This window comes from Cetorhinus maximus, unplaced genomic scaffold (assembly GCF_964194155.1).
Source record: "Cetorhinus maximus unplaced genomic scaffold, sCetMax3.hap1.1 HAP1_SCAFFOLD_418, whole genome shotgun sequence".
Lineage (NCBI taxonomy): Eukaryota > Metazoa > Chordata > Chondrichthyes > Lamniformes > Cetorhinidae > Cetorhinus > Cetorhinus maximus.
In genome coordinates, this window is record NW_027596364.1 from 1 (window position 1) to 25,878 (window position 25,878).

Below are 25,878 nucleotides of genomic sequence, written 5' to 3' on the forward strand. Positions count from 1 at the left end.
GGGGGAGGGGCTGTGATAGATCCCCCTGTGGGGGGGGGGGGGGGGAGGGGCTGTGATAGATCCCCCTGTGGGGGGGGGGGGGGGGAGGGGCTGTGATAGATCCCCCTGTGGGGGGGGGAGGGGGGGGAGGGGGAGGGGCTGTGATAGATCCCCCTGTGGGGGGGGGGGGGGGGAGGGGCTGTGATAGATCCCCCTGTGGGGGGGGGGGGGGGGAGTGAGGGGGGGGGGGGGGAGGGGCTGTGATAGATCCCCCTGTGGGGGGGGGGGGGGGAGTGAGGGGGGGGGGAGGGGGAGGGGCTGTGATAGATCCCCCTGTGGGGGGGGGGGGGGGGGAGGGGCTGTGATAGATCCCCCTGTGGGGGGGGGGGGGGGAGTGAGGGGGGGGGGGGGGGGGAGGGGCTGTGATAGATCCCCCTGTGGGGGGGGGGGGGGGGGAGGGGCTGTGATAGATCCCCCTGTGGGGGGGGGGGGGGGGGGAGTGAGGGGGGGGGGGGGGGAGGGGCTGTGATAGATCCCCCTGTGGGGGGGGGGGGGGGGAGGGGCTGTGATAGATCCCCCTGTGGGGGGGGGGGGGGGGAGTGAGGGGGGGGGGGGGGAGGGGCTGTGATAGATCCCCCTGTGGGGGGGGGGGGGGGGAGGGGCTGTGATAGATCCCCCTGTGGGGGGGGGGGGGGGAGTGAGGGGGGGGGGGGGAGGGGCTGTGATAGATCCCCCTGTGGGGGGGGGGGGGGGGGAGGGGCTGTGATAGATCCCCCTGTGGGGGGGGGGGGGGGGAGTGAGGGGGGGGGGGGGGAGGGGCTGTGATAGATCCCCCTGTGGGGGGGGGGGGGGGGGAGGGGCTGTGATAGATCCCCCTGTGGGGGGGGGGGGGGGGGGGAGGGGCTGTGATAGATCCCCCTGTGGGGGGGGGGGAGTGAGGGGGGGGGGAGGGGGAGGGGCTGTGATAGATCCCCCTGTGGGGGGGGGGGGGGGGGAGGGGCTGTGATAGATCCCCCTGTGGGGGGGGGGGGGGGGGAGGGGCTGTGATAGATCCCCCTGTGGGGGGGGGGGGGGGGGAGGGGCTGTGATAGATCCCCCTGTGGGGGGGGGGAGTGAGGGGGGGGGGAGGGGGAGGGGCTGTGATAGATCCCCCTGTGGGGGGGGGGGGGGGGGGAGGGGCTGTGATAGATCCCCCTGTGGGGGGGGGGGGGGGGGGGAGGGGCTGTGATAGATCCCCCTGTGGGGGGGGGGGGGGGAGGGGGGAGGGGCTGTGATAGATCCCCCTGTGGGGGGGAGGGGGGGGGGGAGGGGGAGGGGCTGTGATAGATCCCCCTGTGGGGGGGGGGGGGGGGGGGGAGGGGCTGTGATAGATCCCCCTGTGGGGGGGGGGAGTGAGGGGGGGGGGGAGGGGGAGGGGCTGTGATAGATCCCCCTGTGGGGGGGGGGGGGGGGGGGGGAGGGGCTGTGATAGATCCCCCTGTGGGGGGGGGGGGGGGGGGAGGGGCTGTGATAGATCCCCCTGTGGGGGGGGGGGGGGGAGGGGGAGGGGGAGGGGGAGGGGAGGGGTCAATATTTGAGAAAAGGATATAAAATAAATAGATATAAATAAACAAATATATAATTAAAATTAAAATTTAAAAAAACCCAAAAATGATTTTCAAAAGGGGGGATCGGAAATGGGGGTGGGGATGGGGGGAGGGGATGGGGGTGGGGATGGGGGGGGTGGGAGTTTAAGATCTAAAATTGTTGAACTCAATATTCAGCCCGGAGGGCTGTAAAGTGCCTAGTCGGAAGATGAGGTGCTGTTCCTCCAGTTTGCGTTGGGCTTCACTGGAACAATGCAGCAAGCCAAGGACAGACATGTGGGCAAGAGAGCAGGGTGGAGTGTTAAAATGGCAAGCGACAGGGAGGTTTGGGTCTTTCTTGCAGACAGACCGCAGGTGTTCTGCAAAGTGGTCGCCCAGTTTGCGTTTGGTCTCTCCAATGTAGAGGAGACCGCATTGGGAGCAACGAATGCAGTAGACTAAGTTAGGGGAAATGCAAGTGAAATGCTGCTTCACTTGAAAGGAGTGTTTGGGCCCTTGGACAGTGAGGAGAGAGGAAGTGAAGGGGCAGGTGTTGCATCTTCTGTGTGGGCATGGGGAGGTGCCATAGGTGGGGGTTGAGGAGTAGGGGGTGATGGAGGAGTGGACCAGGGTATCCCGGAGGGAATGATCCCTGCGGAATGCCGTCAGGAGGGGTGAAGGGAAGATGTGTTTGGTGGTGGCATCATGCTGGAGTTGGCGGAAATGGCGGAGGATGATCCTTTGAATGCGGAGGCTGGTGGGGTGATAAGTGAGGACAAGGGGGACCCTATCATGTTTCTGGGAGGGAGGAGAAGGCGTGAGGGCAGATGCGCAGGAGATGGGCCGGACACGGTTGAGGGCCCTGTCAACGACCGTGGGTGGAAAACCTCGGTTAAGGAAGAAGGAGGACATGTCAGAGGAACTGTTTTTGAAGGTAGCATCATCAGAACAGATGCGACGGAGGCAAAGGAACTGAGAGAATGGGATGGAGTCCTTACAGGAAGTGGGGTGTGAGGAGCTGTAGTCGAGGTAGCTGTGGGAGTCGGTAGGCTTGTAATGGATATTGGTGGACAGTCTATCATCAGAAATTGAGACAGAGAGGTCAAGGAAGGGAAGGGAAGTGTCAGAGATGGACCATGTGAAAATGATGGAGGGGTGGAGATTGGAAGCAAAATTAATAAATTTTTCCAGGTCCCGACGAGAGCATGAAGCCGCACCGAAGTAATCATCGATGCACCGGAGAAAGAGTTGTGGGAGGGGGCCGGAGTAGGACTGGAACAAGGAATGTTCCACATACCCCATAAAGAGACAGGCATAGCTGGGGCTTGTGCGGGTACCCCTTGCCACACCTTTTATTTGGAGGAAGTGAGAGGAGTTAAAGGAGAAATTGTTCAGTGTGAGAACAAGTTCAGCCAGACGGAGGAGAGTAGTGGTGGATGGGGATTGTTCGGGCCTCTGTTCAAGGAAGAAGCTAAGGGCCCTCAGACCATCCTGGTGGGGGATGGAGGTGTAGAGGGATTGGACGTCCATGGTGAAGAGGAAGCGGTTGGGGCCAGGGAACTGGAAATTGTTGATATGATGTAGGGTGTCAGAGGAATTGTGGATGTAGGTGGGAAGAGAAATGGAGTATTGTCCTTTATTGCAGGGGACTGGAAACTAGACTTAGGGAAGCCTTGCTACAATTCTCCAGGAGATTGGTGAGACTTTACCTGGAGTTCTGTGTATAGTTGTGGTCTCCTTACTTATGTAAGGAGGAATATAATTGCTTTGGAAGCAGGCCGCACATAAGGACAAACAAACATACAAACAAGGAACAGGAGGAGGCCATTCAGCCCCTCAACCTGCTCCACCATTTAGTTAGACCATGGCTGACCTGATAGGAACCTGAATCCTGCATCCTGCCGACCCCCGGTAACCTTTCACCCCCTTGTTTACCAAGAACCTATTCACCTCGGCCTGAAAAATATCCACAGACTCTGCTCCCAACGCCTGTTGGGGAAGAGAGTCCCAAAGACTCTCCACCCTCTGAGAGAAAACAATTCTCCTTGTCTGTTTTAAATGGACGACCCCTTATTTTTAAACACTGACTCCCTAGTTCTAGATTCCCCCACAAGAGGAAACATCCTCTCCACATCCACCCTGTCAGGACCCCTCAGGACCTTAAATGTTTCAATCAAGTTGCCTCTTACTCTTCTAAACTCCAGCAGATACAAGCCTAACCTGTCCAACCTTTCCTCATAAGACAACCCGCCCATTCCAGGTATCAGTCTGGTAAACCTCCTCTGAACTGTTTCCAACGCATTTATATCCTTCCTTAAATAAGGTGACCAATACTGTACACAATACTCCAGATGTGGTCTCACTAGTGCCCTGTAAAACTGAAGCATAACCTCCCTACTTTTATATTTAATTCCCCTCACAATAAATGTTAACATTCTATTAGCTTTCCTTGTTACCGACTGTACCTGAAAACTAACCTTTTCTGATTCATGCACCAGGACACCCAGATCCCTCTGCACCTCAGAGCTCTGCAATCTCTCACATTTAGATAATATGCTTTTTTTATTCTTCCTGCCAAAATGGGCAATTTCACATTTCCCCACGTTATACTCCATCTGCCGAACTCTCCTCTCAGCGCACTTTACATTTTGCAGTAAACCTTACTCAAAGCACCTCTTTTCCCCCCATGCACCAAATTCCCACTGTCAACCAAATTCTCAAGTCTCTGTCTCAATCTTCCTCCCCTCTCTGCCCCTATGAATAAAGCCCAAGATAGTGAATGTTTTATTAACCACTCTCTCAGCCTGTCCAGCCGCCTTCAATGAATTGTGCACATATACATCCAGATTTTTACACACCCAACCCGATCAGACGCCAAATCGCCCAATATTTCAGTCACCGGGCGTGTGCAAAAGCCAGAAGTGCACCTGCCGACAATTAAGAGGCCAAACCAGGTTATTAAAGGTGCAATTGTCTCCGATTTTACCCGGGCCGCCCAACCTTACAGCTGGTGGGCGGGCGAATTGGCCTTTGCATTTTTCAGGAAATCTCATCCAAGGCTGGGATGAAGATTCCATTATTACATTTGTAAAAAAATCTATGCACAGAATTTTTATAATGTCTCTCCTTGTGTCGCATGGACATTTTTTTCTGAATTTAATAATCATTACTTGAAACATTTGAAGTCTTCAGCTCCCTGAGGCAGCTCTCTGCTTTCTGGGAGCTTTCATTCCATGTTACTCGGTGTCCGCACTGTGTTCAGTACCCTCCCATCCACCTGCCCTCACCCTGGCAGTGCTGAACATTTCAGTGCCAGTGTGAAATCACGGCCAGGGGCGGGTGGCAGACAGTGGTCCATTCCCTGCCAGTCACACCTGCACACCAACCTAAAAATTCTACCCCCAGGCCCCTCTGCCCCTTTTAGAATTGTGCTCTTTATATTCTCTCCATGTTCTACTTACCAACTTCCCATTTCTCTGCAGTGAACCTGACCTGCCACCTGTCTACCCAGTCCACGTTTTCAATGCCCTTTTGAAGTTCTACACTATCTTCCTAACAGTTCACAATGCTTCCAAGTTTCATATCATCTGCCAATTTTGCGATTGTATTGGGATAATTAAAGTCCTGCATTATAACTGCTCTATCATTTTTCCAACTCGAAGAAGATAAACGATTTTAAAAAACGTAACATTCAGACAGGAGATCGGGCCCTGGGAGTTTGGGAACTCGTTTCCAACAGGTCCTGGTGCTCTCTGTATAGTTCGTTTTTCTGATCTTCAGCTTCTGTGCATGTGCCGGCTGGGGTTAGGGCATATTCTCACCTTCAGGCTGCTAAATGGCCTGTGCACATGCATATTTGGGTTTTTTATTTTGTTCTCAGGTTAGAAGCCTGCTCCACACCTGCACAGAAGAAAAGTGGATGAACGTGTGAAAAGAAGGTCTGGTGACCTTCTACATCTCCACAGAGTGGGAGGGTGCCATTTCTGCAAAAAGGGCCAGAAGAAGCAGGTCACAGGAGCTGCAGGGAGCAGGTCCTAGATCAAAGAAGAAAGTCCCAAAAACCAGGGAGCGGAACAGAAAGAGGTTCCAGGAGGACAAGAACTACAACCTGAAACCTGTCCTGTTAACTGATGTTCGAGGTAAGGAGTAGAGGAAAAGGCTCCAAATTAAAGAGACAGCTGCAGGGAGCAGACTTAAAGCAAAGTGGGCTTGAGAGAAGGCAGAAGATTGAAGGAGACAGCTAAAGGTTTGTGACTCCTGACTAAAGGCTTTTGGAGAGGCGGAGTTCTATTGGCGCGGCTGAAATCAGAGTGTGTATGTGAAAGGTAAAGCTTGAATGTAGAAAGAGATCTAGGGGAATAAACATCAGAAGGAGAGTTTGAAACACTGGAGGTGGGTCCTTGTTGAAGATATCCCAGCGAAAGTGTTATTTGGGTGAGTTCTTCAGGCGTGAAGATTACAAACCCTCATGAGGAAGACAGAGTTACAGTGGGACTGTGGCTCACAGTGTGGCAAGTTATTGGGGGGAGCGGTTGATGGGAAATCCATAGAACCTGCTTTGGTGGCATCTATCACTTGATTTTGGAGTGTGGTGTGTACCATCACAGGTCAGCTATTGGTTTACATGGACTGTATACTGACTGTGAACATTAGCGTATAAGATAGATTTTGTAACTTATGTTATCCTTATGAATTTGTATATATCTGTAAAGGGTGAAGGAGTAGTGTAACATAATCCATCCTTTCTTGTTTAATAAAAGTGTTATCCTTTTGTTAAAAGTACACTAGCAGACTCCTGTGACTCGGTTCAGTAACCACCATCCACATTTCTAAACAAAAAATGAAAGTTGGCATCTATCAAGCCAGGTTTCTTTCTGGAATCTTACTTGTCCAGTAGTAACATCAGCTGGGGATCAGAACACCTGTAATTTCCATACAAATCTTTTCCTCTATTGCCCTTCCCACTAGTCGGTGTCCTATAGACTACACTGAGCAATGTCATTGCACCTATTTTGTTCCTGAGCTCTGGACAAATTGATTCTGTCCTTGAACCCTCTGTAACATCCTCTTTCTCCAACACTGCAATGCTCTCCTTAACCAATACCACCACCCCTCCTCCTTTCCCTACTTTCCTGAACAGCTTGTATCCAGGGGTATTTAATACCCAGTCCTGCCCTTCTTTGAGCCAAGCCTCTGTTTTAATGACAACATCATATTTCCACATAGCAATCTGGGCCTGGAACTCACCAATCTTATTTACTACACTCCCTGCATTCACATACATGCACATGGACCCTGATTTAGACTTAATTACTTTTTCTCTTACTCTTAGCCCACCTATTAACTTACTTTTCCCTATTCTAGTACTTTTTATCTCTCCCAGTATTCTGTGCACCTTGGTAATCCTCTCTGATATTATTTCCTGGCTCCTGCACCCCAGCCGAGTTAATGTAAACGCTCCCAAATGCACTACCAAAAAACCCCGTAAGGAACTCAGTCCCAGCTCTATGCTGGTGCAACCTATCCAGCCTGTGCAGGTACCATCTCCCCCAGAGGTTGTCCCAATGTTCCAAAAATCTAAAGCCCTCCCTCCTGCACTTTTGCCAGCCACACATTCATCTGCTTTATCCTCCTGTTTCTGTACTGACTTGAACATAGTATTGGGAGTAATCCAGAGATAACTAATTTGAGGTCATGCTTGCTAATTTTCTACATAGCTTCCTAAGTTCTGACTGCAGGACCACATCCCTCTTTCTGCCTAGGTCGCTTGTGAGAATATGGACCACAGCTACTGGCTATTCCCCTGCCCTCCCCGCTCCATCAGGATGCTCTATAGCTGTTCAATGATATCCTTGACCTTGGCATCAGGGAGGCAACCCACCATCCTGGATTCATGTTTGCAGCTGTAGAAGCACTTATCTATTCTCCTATCACCCCTCATTATAGCTCTTCCAGTGTTCCTTATACCTGCTGAGCTACCCGTGGTGTTCACTGACTTGACTCTGGCTGCACTCCCCAGAAGGATCATCATCCCCATCAGTATTCAGAAATGAATACTGGTTGGAGTGTGGAATTTACTCAGGGGACTCTTACACTATCTGCCTGTTTCTACTTGGCTGTCTGGTGATCACCCATTCCCTCTCTCCATTCATACTCTTAAGCTGAGGGGTGACTACATCTATAAATGTGCTGTCCACAAAGCTCTGAACCTCACAGATGCACCGCAGTGACGCCAGCTCAAGTTCTGAAACCCAGAGCTCACCTGCTGCAACTGATGACACTTCCTGCACAAATGGTTATCCAGGACACGGGAAGCATCCTGGAGTCCCCACATTGCACAGAGTGTGCACTCTAGAGGTTGCAGCAGCCCTGCCATTCCTCTATTTATTAATGAATAAGCTTGTTATAGGTAATAAACCTTACCAATACTAATAAACCTTACCAATACTAATAAACCCTACTACTGGAAATAAAAATCATGAATTCTAATTGTCATAAACACTTTAATCACAGAAAATGGTTAATCTTCAACGACTAAGAACAGTCCTGGAAGAGTCTATGTTTTTAAAACACTGACCATTGAAGGGTTAATGTAAAGACTTGTGTGGCTCCTGTTCCCGGAGAAAACAACATCTGACCAGAAAAATAATTCAGCCGTTTTCTGTAAAGTATCTGGAATACCTCCTAACCCAGCAGACTCTTTGCAAAAGGGTCACATGGTGGTTTTGGGGTTTGAAAATGGGGTTGTTAAGAAGTTGCTGCAGTGGGGAGTGGAAGATTGACTGCTATAAAGGAGACAATACTCCTTCCAGTGCCAACCCAGTGCAAAGCAGAATGTGAATGGAAACTGTGTCAAAGTCTCTCTACATTCCGAATTCAGGTGGCTGCAAATCTTCCTCAAAGTCGGCCTGAAAAATACTACAAGATTCGGCGATTGTTCCACAGACCAGTACCGAGAGACCAAGCAGATAACCGGCACACCACTTACAGGACAGTAGGGCACAGTATCAACCAGGAAATACTGGGAGCATGTAAGAAAGGCATGGCAATAATCATGGGTGATTTAATATGCATATAGACTGGACTAATCAAATTGGCAAGGGTAGCCTTGAGGGAGAGTTCATAGAGTGTATTAGAGATTGTTTCTTGGCACAATATGTTGTGGAACCAACCAGGGAGCAGGCTATTCTGGATTTGGTTTTGTGTAATGAGATGGGATTAATTAATGATTTCATAGTAAAGGATCCTCTAGGGAAGAGTGATCATAGCATGCTAGAATTTCAAGTTCAGTTTGAGAGCGAGAAACCTGAGTTCCACATTAGTGTTCTGGAGTTAAACAAAGGTAACTACATAGGTATGAGGGCAGAGTTGGCCCTCGTGGACTGGGCAGGAAGACTACAAGGTAGGACAGTTGATGAACAGTGGCACATATTTAAGGAGATATTCAATTCCTCCCAAGTAAAATATATTCCAAAGAGGAAAAAAGATGGTAAGAGGGGGGAAAAGCATCCATGGCTATGCAAGGAAGTTAAAGATAACATAAAGGCAAAAGCTAAGGCAAACCAAATTGCAAAGGTCAGTGGCAGGCTGGAAGATTGGGAAACTTTTAAAGATCAACAAAGGGTTACTAAAAAAATAATAAAAAGAGCAAAGGTAAATTATGAAAGAAAACTAGCGCAAAATGTAAAAACTGTTGGAAAAGCTTCTACAAGTATATAAAAGGAAAGAGAGTAGCTAAAGTGAATGTTGGTCCCTTGGAGGATGGGACTGGGGAGTTAATAGTGGGGAACGCAGAAATGGCAGAGATGCTTAATCAATATTTTGCCTCAGTTTTCACAGTGGAGGACACTAGTACCACCCCAATAGTAACAGGTAGAGCAGAGGATATAGAGAAGGAGGAACTTAGAACAATCACCATCACTAGAGAAAAAGTACTGAGCAAACTATTGGGATTAAAGGGTGACAAGTCCCCAGGACCTGATGACCTACATCCAAGGGTCTTAAAGGAAGTGACAGTGGAGATAGTGGATGCATTGGCTAGAATATTCCAAAATTCCCTGGATTCTGGAAAGATTCCAGTAGATTGGAAAAATGTTAATATAACACCCTTATTCAAAAAGGGTGGGGAGGCAGAAAGTAGGAAACTATAGACCAGTTAGTTTAACGTCTGTTGTTTGGAAATTGTTGGAATCCATTATTAAGGAAGTAGTAATGGGGCATTTGGAAAGTCAAAATGCAATCCATCAGAGCCAGCATAGTTTTATGAAGAGTAAATCGTGTTTGACTAATTTGCTAGAGTTCTTTGAAGATGTGACAAGCCAAGTGGATAATGGGGATCCTGTAGATGTAGGATATCTGAACTTCCAGAAGGCCTTTGATAAGGTGCCGCACAAAAGATTAATACACAAGATAAGATCACACGGAGTTAGGGGTAATATATTAGCTTGGAAAGAGGATTGGCTAACCAACAGAAAGCAGAGAGTCGGGATAAATGGGTCTTTTTCTGGGTGGCAAGCTGTAACTAGTGGGGTGCCACAGGGTTCGGTCCTTGGGCCCCAACTATTTACAATCTATATTAATGACTTGGATTCAGGGATAGAAGGTACTATAGCTAAATTTGCAGATGACACCAAAATAGGTGGGAAAGTAAGTTGCAATGAAGAAATAAGAAATTTACAAATGGATATGGACAGGTTAGGTGAACGTGCCAAAATTTGGCAGATGCAGTTTAACGTGAATAAGTGTGAGGTTATCCATTTTTGTCAGAAGAATAAAAATGCAATTTATTATTTATATGGAGAGAAACTTCAGATTGCTTCAGTGCAGAGGGATCTGGATGTCCTTGTGCATGAATCACTGAAAGCTAGTATGCAGGTACAGCAGGTAATAAGGAAGGCAAATGGAATTTTGGCATTTATTGCTAAAGGAATAGAGTATAAAAATAGGGAAGTGTTGCTGTAACTGTACAAGGCATTGGTGAGACCACACCTGGAGTGCTGTGCACAGTTTTGGTCCCATTACTTGAGGAAGGATGTAGTTGTACTGGAGGCGGTTCAGAGGAGGTTCACTAGATTGATTCCAGAGATGTGGGGCTTGTCTTATGAGGAGAGATTGAGCAATTTAGGCCTATACTCGCTAGAGTTTAGAAGGTTGAGAGGAGATCTAATTGAGGTATATAAGATGCTAAAGGGGATAGACAAAGTAGACATGGAGCAGATATTTCCCCTTGTGGGGCATTCTAGAATAAGAGGCCACAGTTTTAGGCTAAGGGGTGGTAGATTTAAATCAGAGATGAGGAGGAATTACTTTTCTCAAAGGGTCGTGAATCTGTGGAATTCATTACCTCAGAGTTCAGTGTATGCCGGGACGCTGAATAAATTTAAGGAGGAGATAGACAGATTTTTAATTAGTAACGGGTTGAAAGGTTATGGGGAGAGGGCGGGAAATTGGAGTTGAGGCTGAAATGAGATCAACCATGATCGTATTGAATGGTGGGGCAGGCTCGAGGGGCTGAATTGCCTACTCCTGCTCCTAGTTTTTATGTTCCTGTGTTATGACTCCACCATCATCCTTTTCCCTTGAACCATTGACTTAACCTTTTGGCAGAATGCCTCTATTTTATTTTATTATCTTTTTGCGGATGTGTGTGTGTACATGTGTGTCCGTGTATGTGTGTATGTGTGTGTGTGCATGTGTGTTTGTGTGTGTGTGCGGTTGTGTGTGCACATGAGTGAGTATGTGTGTGTGTGTATGTGCGTGTGTGTGTGTATGTGTATGTATATGTGTGAGTGTGGGTGAATGTGTGTCTGTGTGTGTGTGAATGTGAGTGTGTGTGAATGTATGTGTGTTTGTGTGTGTGCGGTTGTGTGTGCACATGAGTGAGTATGTGTGTGTGTGTATGTGTGTGTGTGTGAGTGTATGTGTATGTATATGTGTGTGGGTGAATGTGTGTCTATGTGTGTGTGAATGTGAGTGTGTGTGAATGTATGTGTGTTTGTGTGTGTGCGGTTGTGTGTGCACATGAGTGAGTATGTGTGTGTGTGTGGGTGAATGTGTGTGAGTGTGGGTGAATGTGTGTCTGTGTGTGTGTGAATGTGTGTATGTGAATGTGTGTGTGAATGTGCATATGTGCGTGTGTGTGTATGTTTGCATGTCTGTGGCTGTGACGCCACTTTCAGGGAATTATGTATCTGAACTCCCAGATCCCTTTGTTCCTCCGCACTCCTCAGTGCCCTACCATTTACTGTGTATGTCCTACCTTGGTTTGACCTTCCAAAATGTAACACCTCACACTTTTCCGCATTAAATTCCATCTGCCATTTTCTGGCCCATTTTTCCAGTTGGTCCAGATCTCTCTGCAAGCTTTGAAAGCCTTCCTCGCTGTCCACAACGCCTCCAATCTTAGTGTCATCAGCAAACTTGCTGATCCAATTCACCACATTATCATCCAGATCATTGATATAGACAACAAACAACAATGGTCCCAGTACAGATCCCTGAGGCACACCACTAGTCACAGACCTCCAGTCTGAGAAGCAATCATCCACTACCACTCTCTGTCTTCTCCCACACTGCCAATTTTGAATCCAGTTTACAACCTCTCCATGGATACCAAGTGTCTGAACATTCTGAACTAACCTCCCATGTGGGACCTTGTCAAAGGCCTTACTAAAGTCCATGTAGACAACATCCACAGCCTTTCCTCCATCTACTTTCTGGGTAACCTCCTCGAAAAACTCTACAAGGTTGGTTAAACACGACTGACCACGCACAAAGCCATGCTGACTATCCTTAATCAGCCCTTGGCTGTCCAAATAATTATATATCCGATCACTCAGAACACCTTCCAATAATTTACCTACGACTGACATCAGGCTCACTGGCCTGTAATTACCCGGTTTACTTTTGGAGAGTTTTTTAAACAATGGAACAACATGAGCTACCCTCCAATCCTCGGGCACTTCACCCGGGGCCAAGGACATGTTCAATATTTCTGCAATTTCTACACTAGTGTCTCCCTCAGGGTCCGAGGGGATATCCTGTCAGACCCGGGGGGATTTATCTCCCTTTATTCGCTGTAAGGCAGTAAACACCCCCACCTCTTTAATCGCTATATGTTCCATCAAACTACTGCTTCTTTCCCTTCCTTATACACTACAGGTCCCCTAGGACATGCCCCTTCCCCAGGCTCCTCCTCCCAGGACCCGCCCCTTCCATAGGCTCCTCCTCCCAGGACCCGCCCCTTCCATAGGCTCCACCTCCCAGGACCCGCCCCTTGCCTAGGCTCCTCCTCCCAGGATAAAAACAAAAAGCTAAAAGCTACTGCGGATGCTGGAAATCCAAAACAAAAACAGAATTACCTGGAAAAACTCAGCAGGTCTGGCAGCATCGGCGGAGAAGAAATCAGTTAACGTTTCGAGTCCTCACGACCCTTCGGCAGAACTGAAGTATAGTTAGGAGAAAGGTGAAATATAAGCTGGTTTAAGGTGGGGGGTGGGGGGGAGAGAGAAGTTGAGGGTGTGGTGATTGTGGGGATAAGCAAGCAGTGATAGGAGCAGATAATCAAAAGATGTCACAGACAAAAGGATCAAAGAGGTGTTGAAGGTGATGATATTTGTCTAAGAAAAGTGCTAATTAAGAATGGAAGACAGGACACTCAAGGTACAGCTCTAGTGGGGCATTCCGTAGGGATCGTTCCCTCCGGGACACCCTGGTCCACTCCTCCATCACCCCCTACAACTCAACCCCCACCTATGGCACCTCCCCATGCCCACGCAAAAGATGCAACACCTGCCCCTTCACTTCCTCTCTCCTCACCGTCCAAGGGCCCAAACACTCCTTCAAGTGAAGCAGCATTTCACTTGCATTTCCCCTAACTTAGTCTACTGCATTCATTGCTCCCAATGTGGTCTCCTCTACATTGGAGAGACCAAACGCAAACTGGGCAACCGTTTTGCAGAACACCTGCGGTCTGTCCGCAAGAAAGACCCAAACCTCCCTGTTGCTTGCCATTTTAACACTCCACCCTGCTCTCTTGCCCACATGTCTGTCCTTGGCTTGCTGCATTGTTCCAGTGAAGCCCAACTCAAACTGGAGGAACAGCACCTCATCTTCCGACTAGGCACTTTACAGCCTTCCGGGCTGAATATTGAATTCAACAACTTTAGATCTTAAACTCCCACCCCCATCCCCACCCCCATCCCCACCCCCTTTCTCCCCCCTCCCCCTTTTTTCCAATAATTTATATAGATTTTTCTTTTCCCACCTATTTCCATTATTTTTAAATCTATAACTATAATACCCTGTCAGTCTTTCCACCCCACCCCCACTAGAGCTGTACCTTGAGTGTCCTGCCATCCATTCTTAATTAGCACATTCTCTTAGATAATATCACCACCTTCAACACCTCTTTGTTCCTTTGCCTGTGACATCTTTTGATTACCTGCTCCTATCACTGCTTGCTTATCCCTACAACCACCCCACCCTCAACTTCTCCACCCCCCCCACCCCCCACCTTAAACCAGCTTATATTTCACCCCACTCCTAACTTCACTCAGTTCTGCTGAAGGGTCATGAGGACTCGAAACGTCAACTCTTTTCTTCTCCGCCCATGCTGCCAGACTTGCTGAGTTTTTCCAGGTAATTCTGTTTTTCTTTTTGTCCTCCTCCCAGGACCCACCCCTTGCCCTAGGCTCCTCCTCACAGGACCCGCCCCTTGCCCTAGGCTCCTCCTCCCAGGACACGCCCCTTACCCTAGACTCCGCCTCCTAGGACCCGACCCTTGCTCTAGGCTCCGCCTCCCAGGACCCGCCCCTTGCCCTAGGCTCCGCCTCCCAGGACCCGCCCCTTCCCTAGGCTCCTCCTCCCAGGACCGCCCCCTTGCCCTAGGCTCGGCCTCCTAGGACCCGACCCTTGCTCTAGGCTCCGCCTCCCAGGACCCGCCCCTTGCCCTAGGCTCCGCCTCCCAGGACCCGCCCCTTCCCTAGGCTCCTCCTCCCAGGACCGCCCCCTTGCCCTAGGCTCCTCCTCCCAGGACCCGCCCCTTCCCTAGGCTCCTCCTCCTAGAACCCGCCCCTTACCCATGTCTCCGCCTCCCAGGACCCGCCCCTTCCCTGGGCTCCACCTCCTAGGACCCGCCCCTTGCCCTAGGCTCCGCCTCCCAGGACCCGCCCCTTGCCCTGGGCTCCGTCGCTTCAGGACCCACCCCTTGCCCTGGGCTCCGCCTCCCAGGACCCGCCCCTTCCCTGGGCTCCGCCTCCTAGGACCAGCCCCTTGCCCTAGGCTCCGCCTCCCAGGACCAGCCCCTTGCCCTAGGCTCCGCCTCCCAGGACCCGCCCCTTGCCCTGGGCTCCGCCTCCCAGGACCTGCCCCTTGCCCTAGGCTCCGCCTCCCAGGACCCGCCCCTTGCCCTGTGCTCCGTCTCCCAGGACCCGCCCCTTTCCCTAGGCTCCGCCTCCCAGGACCCGCCCCTTCCCTAGGCTCCTCCTCCCAGGACCGCCCCCTTGCCCTAGGCTCCTCCTCCCAGGACCCGCCCCTTCCCTAGGCTCCTCCTCCTAGAACCCGCCCCTTACCCATGTCTCCGCCTCCCAGGACCCGCCCCTTCCCTGGGCTCCACCTCCTAGGACCCGCCCCTTGCCCTAGGCTCCGCCTCCCAGGACCCGCCCCTTGCCCTGGGCTCCGTCGCTTCAGGACCCACCCCTTGCCCTGGGCTCCGCCTCCCAGGACCCGCCCCTTCCCTGGGCTCCGCCTCCTAGGACCAGCCCCTTGCCCTAGGCTCCGCCTCCCAGGACCAGCCCCTTGCCCTAGGCTCCGCCTCCCAGGACCCGCCCCTTGCCCTGGGCTCCGCCTCCCAGGACCTGCCCCTTGCCCTAGGCTCCGCCTCCCAGGACCCGCCCCTTGCCCTGTGCTCCGTCTCCCAGGACCCGCCCCTTGCCCTAGGCTCCGCCTCCCAGGACCCGCCCCTTGCCCTAGGCTCCGCCTCCCAGGACCCTCCCCTTGTCGTAGGCTCCACCTCCCAGGACGCGCTCTTTCTCTCAGCCCCGCCCCCAGGTCTCCGCTCAGTCTCCGCCCCTCGGGACCCGCCTTTTCCCTGAGCCTCGCCGCCAGGTCGCGTTCCGTCACCTTGGCCCCGCCCATCTGCACAATCTCCGTCATCGCCTCGAAACCAGGACTCGCCCCTTCCATCGAGCCCCGCCTCTCAGACCCCGCCCCTTCACTCAGGCACCGCCCTTTCTCTCAGGCCCCGCCCCCCAGCTCCGTGCAGTTGAGTTCGGGAATCCCCGGGGATAACGGCCGCTGTCGGTCGGTGAAGAGACGGAAAAGCTGAACCCGGGTCAGCGGGTAAGAGAGGGCGGGAAGCGCAAAACCCGGAGTGAACCCGGAGTGAACTGGGACCCGGAGTGAACCCGGAGTGAACCGGGACCCGGAGTGAACCTGGACCCGGAGTGAACCCGGAGTGAACCGGGACCCGGAGTGAACCTGGACCCGGAGTGAACCCGGAGTGAACCGGGACCCGGAGTGAACCCGGAGTGAACCTGGACCCGGAGTGAACCCGGAGTGAACCTGGACCCGGAGTGAACCCGGAGTGAACCGGGACCCGGAGTGAACCTGGACCCGGAGTGAACCCGGAGTGAACCGGGACCCGGAGTGAACCCGGAGTGAACCTGGAGTGAACCGGGAACCTTGAGTGAAGTCGGAGTGAACCGGGACCCGGAGTGAACCGGGAGTGAACCGGGACCCGGAGTCAACCGGGAGTGAACCGGGACCCGGAGTCAACCGGGACCAGGAGTGAACCGGGACCCGGAGTGAACCCGGAGTGAACCGGGACCCGGAGTGAACCCGGAGTGAACCGGGACCCGGAGTGAACCGGGACCAGGAGTGAACCGGGACCCGGAGTGAACCCGGAGTGAACCGGGACCCGGAGTGAACCTGGAGTGAACTGGGACACGGAGTGAACCCGGAGTGAACCGGGAACCTTGAGTGAAGTCGGAGTGAACCGGGACCCGGAGTGAACCGGGCTGCGGGGTGAACCTGGAGTGAACCGGGACCCGGAGTGAACTCGGAGTGAACCCGGAGTGAACCGGGACCCGGAGTGAACCCGGAGTGAACCTGGACCCGGAGTGAACCCGGAGTGAACCGGGACCAGGAGTGAACCGGGACCCGGAGTGAACCCGGAGTGAACCGGGACCCGGAGTGAACCTGGACCCGGAGTGAACCGGGACCTGGAGTGAACCTGGAGTGAACCGGGACCCGGAGTGAACCGGGATCCTGAGTGAACCCGGAGTGAACCGGAACCCGGAGTGAACCCAGAGTGAACCGGGACCTGGAGTGAACCGGGACCCGGAATGAACCGGAACCCGGAGTGAACCCAGAGTGAACCGGGACCTGGAGTGAACTGGGACCCGGAGTGAACCCGGAGTGAACAGGGATCCGGAGTGAACCCAGAGTGAACCCGGAGTGAACCGGGACCCGGAGTGAACCCGGAGTGAACCGGGACCCGGAGTGAACCTGGACCCGGAGTGAACCGGCACCTGGAGTGAACTCGGACCCGGAGTGAACCCGGAATGAACCGGGACCCGGAGTGAACCCGGAGTGAACCAGGACCCGGAGTGAACCTGAACCCGGAGTGAACCGGGCTGCGGGGTGAACCCGGAGTGAACCAGGACCCGGAGTGAACCGGGACCCGGAGTGAACCCGGAGTGAACCTGGACCCGGAGTGAACCCGGAGTGAACCGGGACCCGGAGTGAACCTGGACCCGGAGTGAACCCGGAGTGAACCGGGACCCGGAGTGAACCCGGAGTGAACCTGGAGTGAACCGGGAACCTTGAGTGAAGTCGGAGTGAACCGGGACCCGGAGTGAACCGGGAGTGAACCGGGACCCGGAGTCAACCGGGACCAGGAGTGAACCGGGACCCGGAGTGAACCCGGAGTGAACCGGGACCCGGAGTGAACCCGGAGTGAACCGGGACCCGGAGTGAACCGGGACCAGGAGTGAACCGGGACCCGGAGTGAACCCGGAGTGAACCGGGACCCGGAGTGAACCTGGAGTGAACTGGGACACGGAGTGAACCCGGAGTGAACCGGGAACCTTGAGTGAAGTCGGAGTGAACCGGGACCCGGAGTGAACCGGGCTGCGGGGTGAACCTGGAGTGAACCGGGACCCGGAGTGAACTCGGAGTGAACCCGGAGTGAACCGGGACCCGGAGTGAACCCGGAGTGAACCTGGACCCGGAGTGAACCCGGAGTGAACCGGGACCCGGAGTGAACCGGGACCAGGAGTGAACCGGGACCCGGAGTGAACCCGGAGTGAACCGGGACCCGGAGTGAACCTGGACCCGGAGTGAACCGGGACCTGGAGTGAACCTGGAGTGAACCGGGACCCGGAGTGAACCGGGATCCTGAGTGAACCCGGAGTGAACCGGAACCCGGAGTGAACCCAGAGTGAACCGGGACCTGGAGTGAACCGGGACCCGGAATGAACCGGAACCCGGAGTGAACCCAGAGTGAACCGGGACCTGGAGTGAACTGGGACCCGGAGTGAACCCGGAGTGAACAGGGATCCGGAGTGAACCCGGAGTGAACCGGGACCCGGAGTGAACCCGGAGTGAACCGGGACCCGGAGTGAACCTGGACCCGGAGTGAACCGGCACCTGGAGTGAACTCGGACCCGGAGTGAACCCGGAATGAACCGGGACCCGGAGTGAACCCGGAGTGAACCAGGACCCGGAGTGAACCTGAACCCGGAGTGAACCGGGCTGCGGGGTGAACCCGGAGTGAACCAGGACCCGGAGTGAACCGGGACCCGGAGTGAACCCGGAGTGAACCTGGACCCGGAGTGAACCCGGAGTGAACCGGGACCCGGAGTGAACTTGGACCCGGAGTGAACCTGGACCCGGAGTGAACCTGGAGTGAACCGGGACCCGGAGTGAACCGGGATCCTGAGTGAACCCAGAGTGAACCGGGACCTGGAGTGAACCCGGAGTGAACCGGGACCTGGAGCGAACCGGGACCTGGAGTGAACCGGGACCTGGAGTGAGCCGGAACCCGGAGTGAACCCAAAGTGAACCGGGACCTGGAGTGAACCGGGACCTGGAGTGAACCGGGACCCGGAGTGAACCGGGACCTGGAGTGAACCGGGACCCGGAGTGAACCGGGACCTGGAGTGAACCTGGAGTGAACCGGGACCCGGAGTGAACCGGGATCCTGAGTAAACCCGGAGTGAACCGGAACCCGGAGTGAACCCAGAGTGAACCGGGACCTGGAGTGAACCGGGACCTGGAGTGAACCGGGACCCGGAGTGAACCGGGATCCTGAGTGAACCCAGAGTGAACCGGAACCCAGAGTGAACCCAGAGTGAACCGGGACCTGGAGTGAACCGGGACCCGGAGTGAACCGGGACCCGGAGTGAACCCGGAGTGAACCGGGATCCGGAGTGAACCCAGAGTGAACCCGGAATGAACCGGGACCCGGAGTGAACCTGGACCCGGAGTGAACCGGCACCCGGAGTGAACCCAGAGTAAACCGGGACCTAGAGTGAACCGGGACCCGGAGTGAACCCGGAGTGAACCTGGAGTGAATCGGGACCCGGAGTGAACCTGGAGTGAACCGGAACCCGGAGTGAACTGGGACCCGGAGTGAACCCAGAGTGAACCGGGACCTGGAGTGAACCGGGACCTGGAGTGAACCGGGACCCGGAGTGAACCGGGACCTGGAGTGAACCTGGAGTGAACCGGGACCCGGAGTGAACCGGGATCCTGAGTGAACCCAGAGTGAACCGGGACCTGGAGTGAACCCAGAGTGAACCGGGACCTGGAGTGAACCGGAACCCGGAGTGAACCCAGAGTGAACCGGGACCTGGAGTGAACCGGGACCCGGAGTGAACCCGGAGTGAACCGGGATCCGGAGTGAACCCAGAGTGAACCCGGAATGAACCGGGACCCGGAGTGAACCTGGACCCGGAGTGAACCGGCACCCGGAGTGAACCCAGAGTAAACCGGGACCCAGAGTGAACCGGGACCCGGAGTGAACCTGGACTGAACCGGGACCCGGAGTGAACCTGGAGTGAACTGGGACCCGGAGTGAACCGGGACTCGGAGTGAACCGGAACCCGGAGTGAACTGGGACCCGGAGTGAACCCAGAGTGAACCGGGACCTGGAGTGAACCGGGACCCGGAGTGAACCCGGAGTGAACCGGGATCCGGAGTGAACCGGGACCCGGAGTGAACCCAGAGTGAACCCGGAGTGAACCGGGACCCGGAGTGAACCCAGAGTGAACCCGGAGTGAACCGGGACCCAGAGTGAACCGGCACCCGGAGTGAACCCAGAGTAAACCGGGACCCAGAGTGAACCGGGACCCGGAGTGAACCCGGAGTGAACCTGGAGTGAACCGGGACCCGGAGTGAACCCGGTGTGAACCGGGACCCGGAGTGAACCGGGACCCGGAGTGAACCTGGAGTGAACTGGGACACGGAGTGAACCCGGAGTGAACCGGGCCGCGGGGTGAAGCTGGAGTGAACCGGGACCCGGAGTGAACTCGGAGTGAACCCGGAGTGAACCGGGACCAGGAGTGAACCCGGAGTGAACCTGGACCCGGAGTGAACCCGGAGTGAACCTGGACCCGGAGTGAACCGGGACCCGGAGTGAACCGGGACCCGGAGTGAACCGGGACCCGGAGTGAACCCGGAGTGAACCGGGACCTGGAGTGAACCGGGACCCGGAGTGAACCGGGACCCGGAGTGAACCGGGACCCGGAGTGAACCTGGACCCGGAGTGAACCTGGACCCGGAGTGAACCGGGACCTGGAGTGAACCTGGAGTGAACCGGGACCCGGAGTGAACTGGGATCCTGAGTGAACCCGGAGTGAACCGGAACCCGGAGTGAACCCAGAGTGAACCGGGACCTGGAGTGAACTGGGACCCGGAGTGAACCCGGAGTGAACCGGGATCCGGAGTGAACCCAGAGTGAACCCGGAGTGAACCGGGACCCAGAGTGAACCCGGAGTGAACCGGGACCCGGAGTGAACCTGGACCCGGAGTGAACCTGGACCCGGAGTGAACCCAGAGTAAACCGGGACCCAGAGTGAACCGGGACCCGGAGTGAACCCGGAGTGAACCTGGAGTGAACCGGGACCCGGAGTGAACTCGGACCCGGAGTGAACCCGGAATGAACCGGGACCCGGAGTGAACCCGGAGTGAACCAGGACCCGAAGTGAACCTGAACCCGGAATGAACCGGGCTGCGGGGTGAACCCGGAGTGAACCAGGACCCGGAGTGAACCGGGACCCGGAGTGAACCTGAACCCGGAGTGAACCGGAACCCCGAGTGAACCAGGACCCAGAGAGAATCGGGAGTGAACCCAAAGTGAACTGGGAGCCGGAGTGGACCGGGTGACAGTGGATTCTCAGTGGGGGGGGCAGTAGATTCTCAGTCAGGGGGCAGTAGATTCTCAGTCAGGGGACTGTAGATTCTCAGTCAAGAAGCATTAAGTCCTCGGGGGCAGTAGATTCTCAGTCAGGCGTCAATAGATTCTCAGTCAGTGGGCAGTAGATTCTTAGTCAGGGGGCAGTAGATTCTCAGTCAGGGGGCAATAGATTTCAAGTCAGGGGGATTGTAGATTCTCAGTCGGGGGCAGTAGATTCTCAGTCAGGGGGCAGTAGATTCTCAGTCAGGGGGTAATAGATTCTCAGTCAGGTGGCAGTTGCTTCTCAGTCAAGAAGCATTAGGTCCTCAGGGGGCAGTAGATTCTTAGTCAGTGGGCAATAGATTCTCAGTCAGGGGGCAGTAGATTCTTAGTCAGGGGGCAGTAGATTCTCAGTCAGGGGGATTGTAGATTCTCAGTCAGGGGACAGTAGATTCTCAGTCAGGGGGATTGTAGATTCTCAGTCAGGGGGCAGTAAATTCTCAGTCAGGGGGATTGTAGATTCTCAGTCAGGGGGATTGTAGATTCTCAGGGGGCAGTAGATTCTCAGTCAGGGGGATTGTAGATTCTGAGTCAGGGGGCAGTAGATTCTCAGTCAGGAGGCAGTAGATTCTCAGTCAGGGGGCAGTAGACTCTCAGTCAGGGAGGATTGTAGATTCTCAGTCAGGGGGCAGTAGATTCTCAGTCAGGGAGGATTGTAGATTCTCAGTCAGTGGGCAGCAGATTCCCAGTCAGAGGGCAGTAGATTCTCAGTCAGGGGGCAGTAGATTCTCTGTCAAGGAGATTGTAGATTCTCAGTCAGGTGGCAGTAGATTCTCAGTCAGGGGGATTGTAGATTCTCAGTCAGGGGGATTGTAGATTCTCAGTCAGGGGGATTGTAGATTCTCAGTCAGGGGGGATTGTAGATTCTCAGTCAGAGGGATTGTAGATTCTCAGTCAGGGGGGATTGTAGATTCTCAGTCAGGGGGATTGTAGATTCTCAGTCAGGGGGGATTGTAGATTCTCAGTCAGGGGGATTGTAGATTCTCAGTCAGGGGGCAGTAGATTCTCAGTCAGGGGCCAGTAGATTCTCAGGTCAGGGGGATTGTAGATTCTCAGTCAGGTGGCAGTAGATTCTCAGTCAGGGCGCAGTAGATTCTCAGTCGGGGAAGTAGATTCTCAGGGGGATTGTGGATTCTCAGTCAGGGGGATTGTGGATTCTCAGTCAGGGGGATTGTAGAATCTCAGTCAGGGGGATTGTAGATTCTCAGTCAGGTGGCAGTAGATTCTCAGTCAGGGGGCAGTAGATTCTCAGGGGGATTGTGGATTGTCAGTCAGGGGGATTGTAGATTCTCAGTCAGGGGGATTGTAGATTCTCAGTCAGGTGGCAGTAGATTCTCCGTCAGGGGGCAGTAGATTCTCAGTCAGGGGGCAGTAGATTCTCAGTCAGGGGGCAGTAGATTCTCAGTCAGGGGGCAGTAGATTCTCAGTCAGGGGCAATAGATTCTCAGTCAGGTGGCAGTAGATTCTCAGTCAGGGGGCAGTGGATTCTCAGTCAGGGGGGAGTAGATTCTCAGTCAGGGGGATTGTAGATTCTCAGTCAGGGGGCAGTAGATTCTCAGTCAGGGGCCAGTAGATTCTCAGTCAGGGGGCAGTAGATTCTCAGGGGCAATAGATTCTCAGTCAGGGGGTAGTAGATTCTCAGTCAGGGGCAGTAGATTCTCAGTCAGGGGGAGTAGATTCTTAGTCAGGAGGCAGTAGATTCTCAGTTAGAGGGCAGTAGATTCTCAGTCAGGGGGATTGTAGATTCTCAGTCATGGGGCAGTAGATTCTCAGTCAGGGGGATTGTAGATTCTCAGTCAGGGGGCAGTAGATTCTCAGTCGGGGGCAGTAGATTCTCAGTCAGGGGACAGTAGATTCTCAGTCAGGGGCAGTAGATTCTCAGTCAGTGGGCAGTAGATTCTGAGTCAGGGGGCAGTAGATTCTCAGTCAGGGGGCAGTAGATTCTGAGTCAGGGGGCAGTAGATTCTGAGTCAGGGGGCAGTAGATTCTCAGTCAGGGGGCAGTAGATTCTGAGTCAGGGGGCAGTAGATTCTCAGTCAGGGGACAGTAGATTCTCAGTCAGGGGCAGTAGATTCTCAGTCAGTGGGCAGTAGATTCTGAGTCAGGGGGCAGTAGATTCTCAGTCAGGGGACAGTAGATTCTCAGTCAGGGGCAGTAGATTCTCAGTCAGTGGGCAGTAGATTCTGAGTCAGGGGGCAGTAGATTCTCAGTCAGTGGGCAGTAGATTCTGAGTCAGGCGGATTGTAGATTCTTGGTCAGGGGGCACTTGCCCTAGGCTCCGCCTCCCAGGACCCGCCCCTTGTCTTTGGCGCCGCCCCCCCCCCCCCCCACCCCCCCAGGTCTACCCCTTCACTCAGTCTCCGCCCTCAGGAACCACCTCTTCCCTGAGCCTCGCCACCAGGTCTCGTTCTGTCACCTAGGCCCGGCCCATCCGCACTCACTCCGTACGGGACCCGGAGTAAACCGGCAGTGAACCCGGACCCAGAGTGGACCCCGAATTGACCCGGGACCAGGAGTGAACCCAGAGTGATCCGGGACTCGGAGTGAACCCGGAGCCGGACTGGACCCGGAGTGAACCGGGACCTGTAGTGAACCCGGAGTGAACCGGGACCCGGAGTGAACCCGGACCCAGAGTGGACCCCGAATTGACCTGGGACCAGGAGTGAACCGGGACTCGGAGTGAACCCGGAGCCGGAGTGCACCCGGAATGACCCGGAGTGAACCGGGACCTGGAGTGAACCGGGACCGGAATGACCCGGAGTGAACCGGGACCTGGAGTCAACCAGAACCTGAAGGGAACCGGGAACCGTAGAGAGCCGGGACCCAGACCTGGAGTGAATCAGGACCTGGAGTGAACCGGGACCCGGAGAAAACCAGGAACGGGACCCGGAGAGAACCGGAACCGGGACCCAGAGAGAACCGGGACCCCGACCCGGAGTGAACCGGAACCGGGACCCGGAGTGAATCAGGACCTGGAGTGAACCGGGACCCGGAGAGAACCAGGACTGGGACCCGGAGAAAACCGAGATTCGGAGTTAACCGTGACCCGGAGAGAACCGGGACCAGACCCGGAGTGAACCGGGACCCGGAGAGAACCGGGACTGGGACCCGGAATGAACCGGGCCCTGGAATGAACCAGGACCGGGACCCGGAGGGAAACGGGAGTGAACCTGGACCCGGAGAGAAACAGGAGTGAACTTGGAGTGAACCCGGAGTGAACCGGTACTGGAACCACAAGTGAACCCGGAATGATGCAGGACTGGAACCCGGAGTGAACCGGTACTGAAACCTGGAGTGAACTGGGAGTTAACCTGGACTGGAACCCGGATTGAACTGGGATTGGTACCCGGATTGAACTGGGACTGGTACCCGGAGTGCATCCAGAGTGAACTGTGACTGGAACCCAGAGTGTATCCAGAGTGAACTGGAACCTGGAGTGAATCCAGTGATCTGGGACTGGAAACCGGAGTGAACCGGGACTGGAACCCGGAGTGAACCGGCCCTGAAACCGAAGTGAACTGGGACCGGATCCTGGTGTGAACCCAGAGTGAACCAGAACTGGAACCTGGAGTGAACCGAGACTGGACCCGGAATGAACCTTGACTGGAACCTGGAGTGAACGGGGACTGGACCCGCAGTGAACCTGGAATGAGCCGGGAATGAAGCCTGAGTGAACTGAGAGTGAACCGGGACTAGAACCAGGACTGAACACGGAGTTAACTGGAACTGCAACCCAGAGTGAACCGGGACTGGAGCCGGGACTGGACCCGCAGTGAACCTGGAGTGAATCGGGACTGGAACCTGGGGTTGGAACCCGGAGTGAAGCGGGATTGGAACCCGGAGTGAAGCAGGACTGGAACCGGGACTGGACCCGCAGTGAATCTGGAGTGAACCGGGACTGGAGCCGGTACTGGACCCGCAGTGAACCTGGAGTGAACCGGGACTGGAGCCGGGACTGGATCCACAGTGAACCTGGAGTGAATCAGGACTGGAACCTGGGGTTAGAACCTGGAGTGAAGCGGGATTGGAACACGGAGTGAAGCAGGACTGGACCGGGACTGGAACCCGGAGTGAAGCGGGACTGGAACCCGGAGTGAAGCGGGACTGGAACCCGGAGTGAAGCGGGACTGGAACCCGGAGTGAAGCGGGACTGGAACCCAGAATGAAGCAGGACTGGAACCCGGAGTGAAGCGGGACTGGAACCCGGAGTGAAGCGGGACTTGAACCCGGAGTGAAGCGGGACTGGAACCCGCAGTGAAGCGGGACTGGAACCAGGAGTGAACTGGAACCCGGAGTGAAGCGGGACTGGAACCCGGAGTGAAGCGGGACTGGAACCCGGAGTGAAGCGGGACTGGAACCCGGAGTGAACCGGCACTGGAACCCGGAGTGAAGCGGGACTGGAACCCGGAGTGAACTGGAACCCGGATTGAAGCGGGACTGGAACCCGGAGTGAAGCGGGACTGGAACCCGGAGTGAAGCGGGACTGGAACCCGGAGTGAAGCGGGACTGGAACCCGGAGTGAACCGGCACTGGAACCCGGAGTGAAGCGGGACTGGAACCCGGAGTGAACTGGAACCCGGAGTGAAGCGGGACTGGAACCCGGAGTGAAGCGGGACTGGAACCCGGGGTGAAGCGGGACTGGAACCCGGAGTGAAGCGGGACTGGAACCCGGAGTGAAGCGGGACTGGAACCTGGAGTGAACCGGGACTGGAACCCGGAGTGAAGCGGGACTGGAACCCGGAGTGAACTGGAACCCGGAGTGAAGCGGGACTGGAACCCGGAGTGAAGCGGGACTGGAACCCGGAGTGTAGCGGGACTGGAACCCGGAGTGAAGCGGGACTGGAACCCGGAGTGAAGCGGGACTGGAACCCGGGG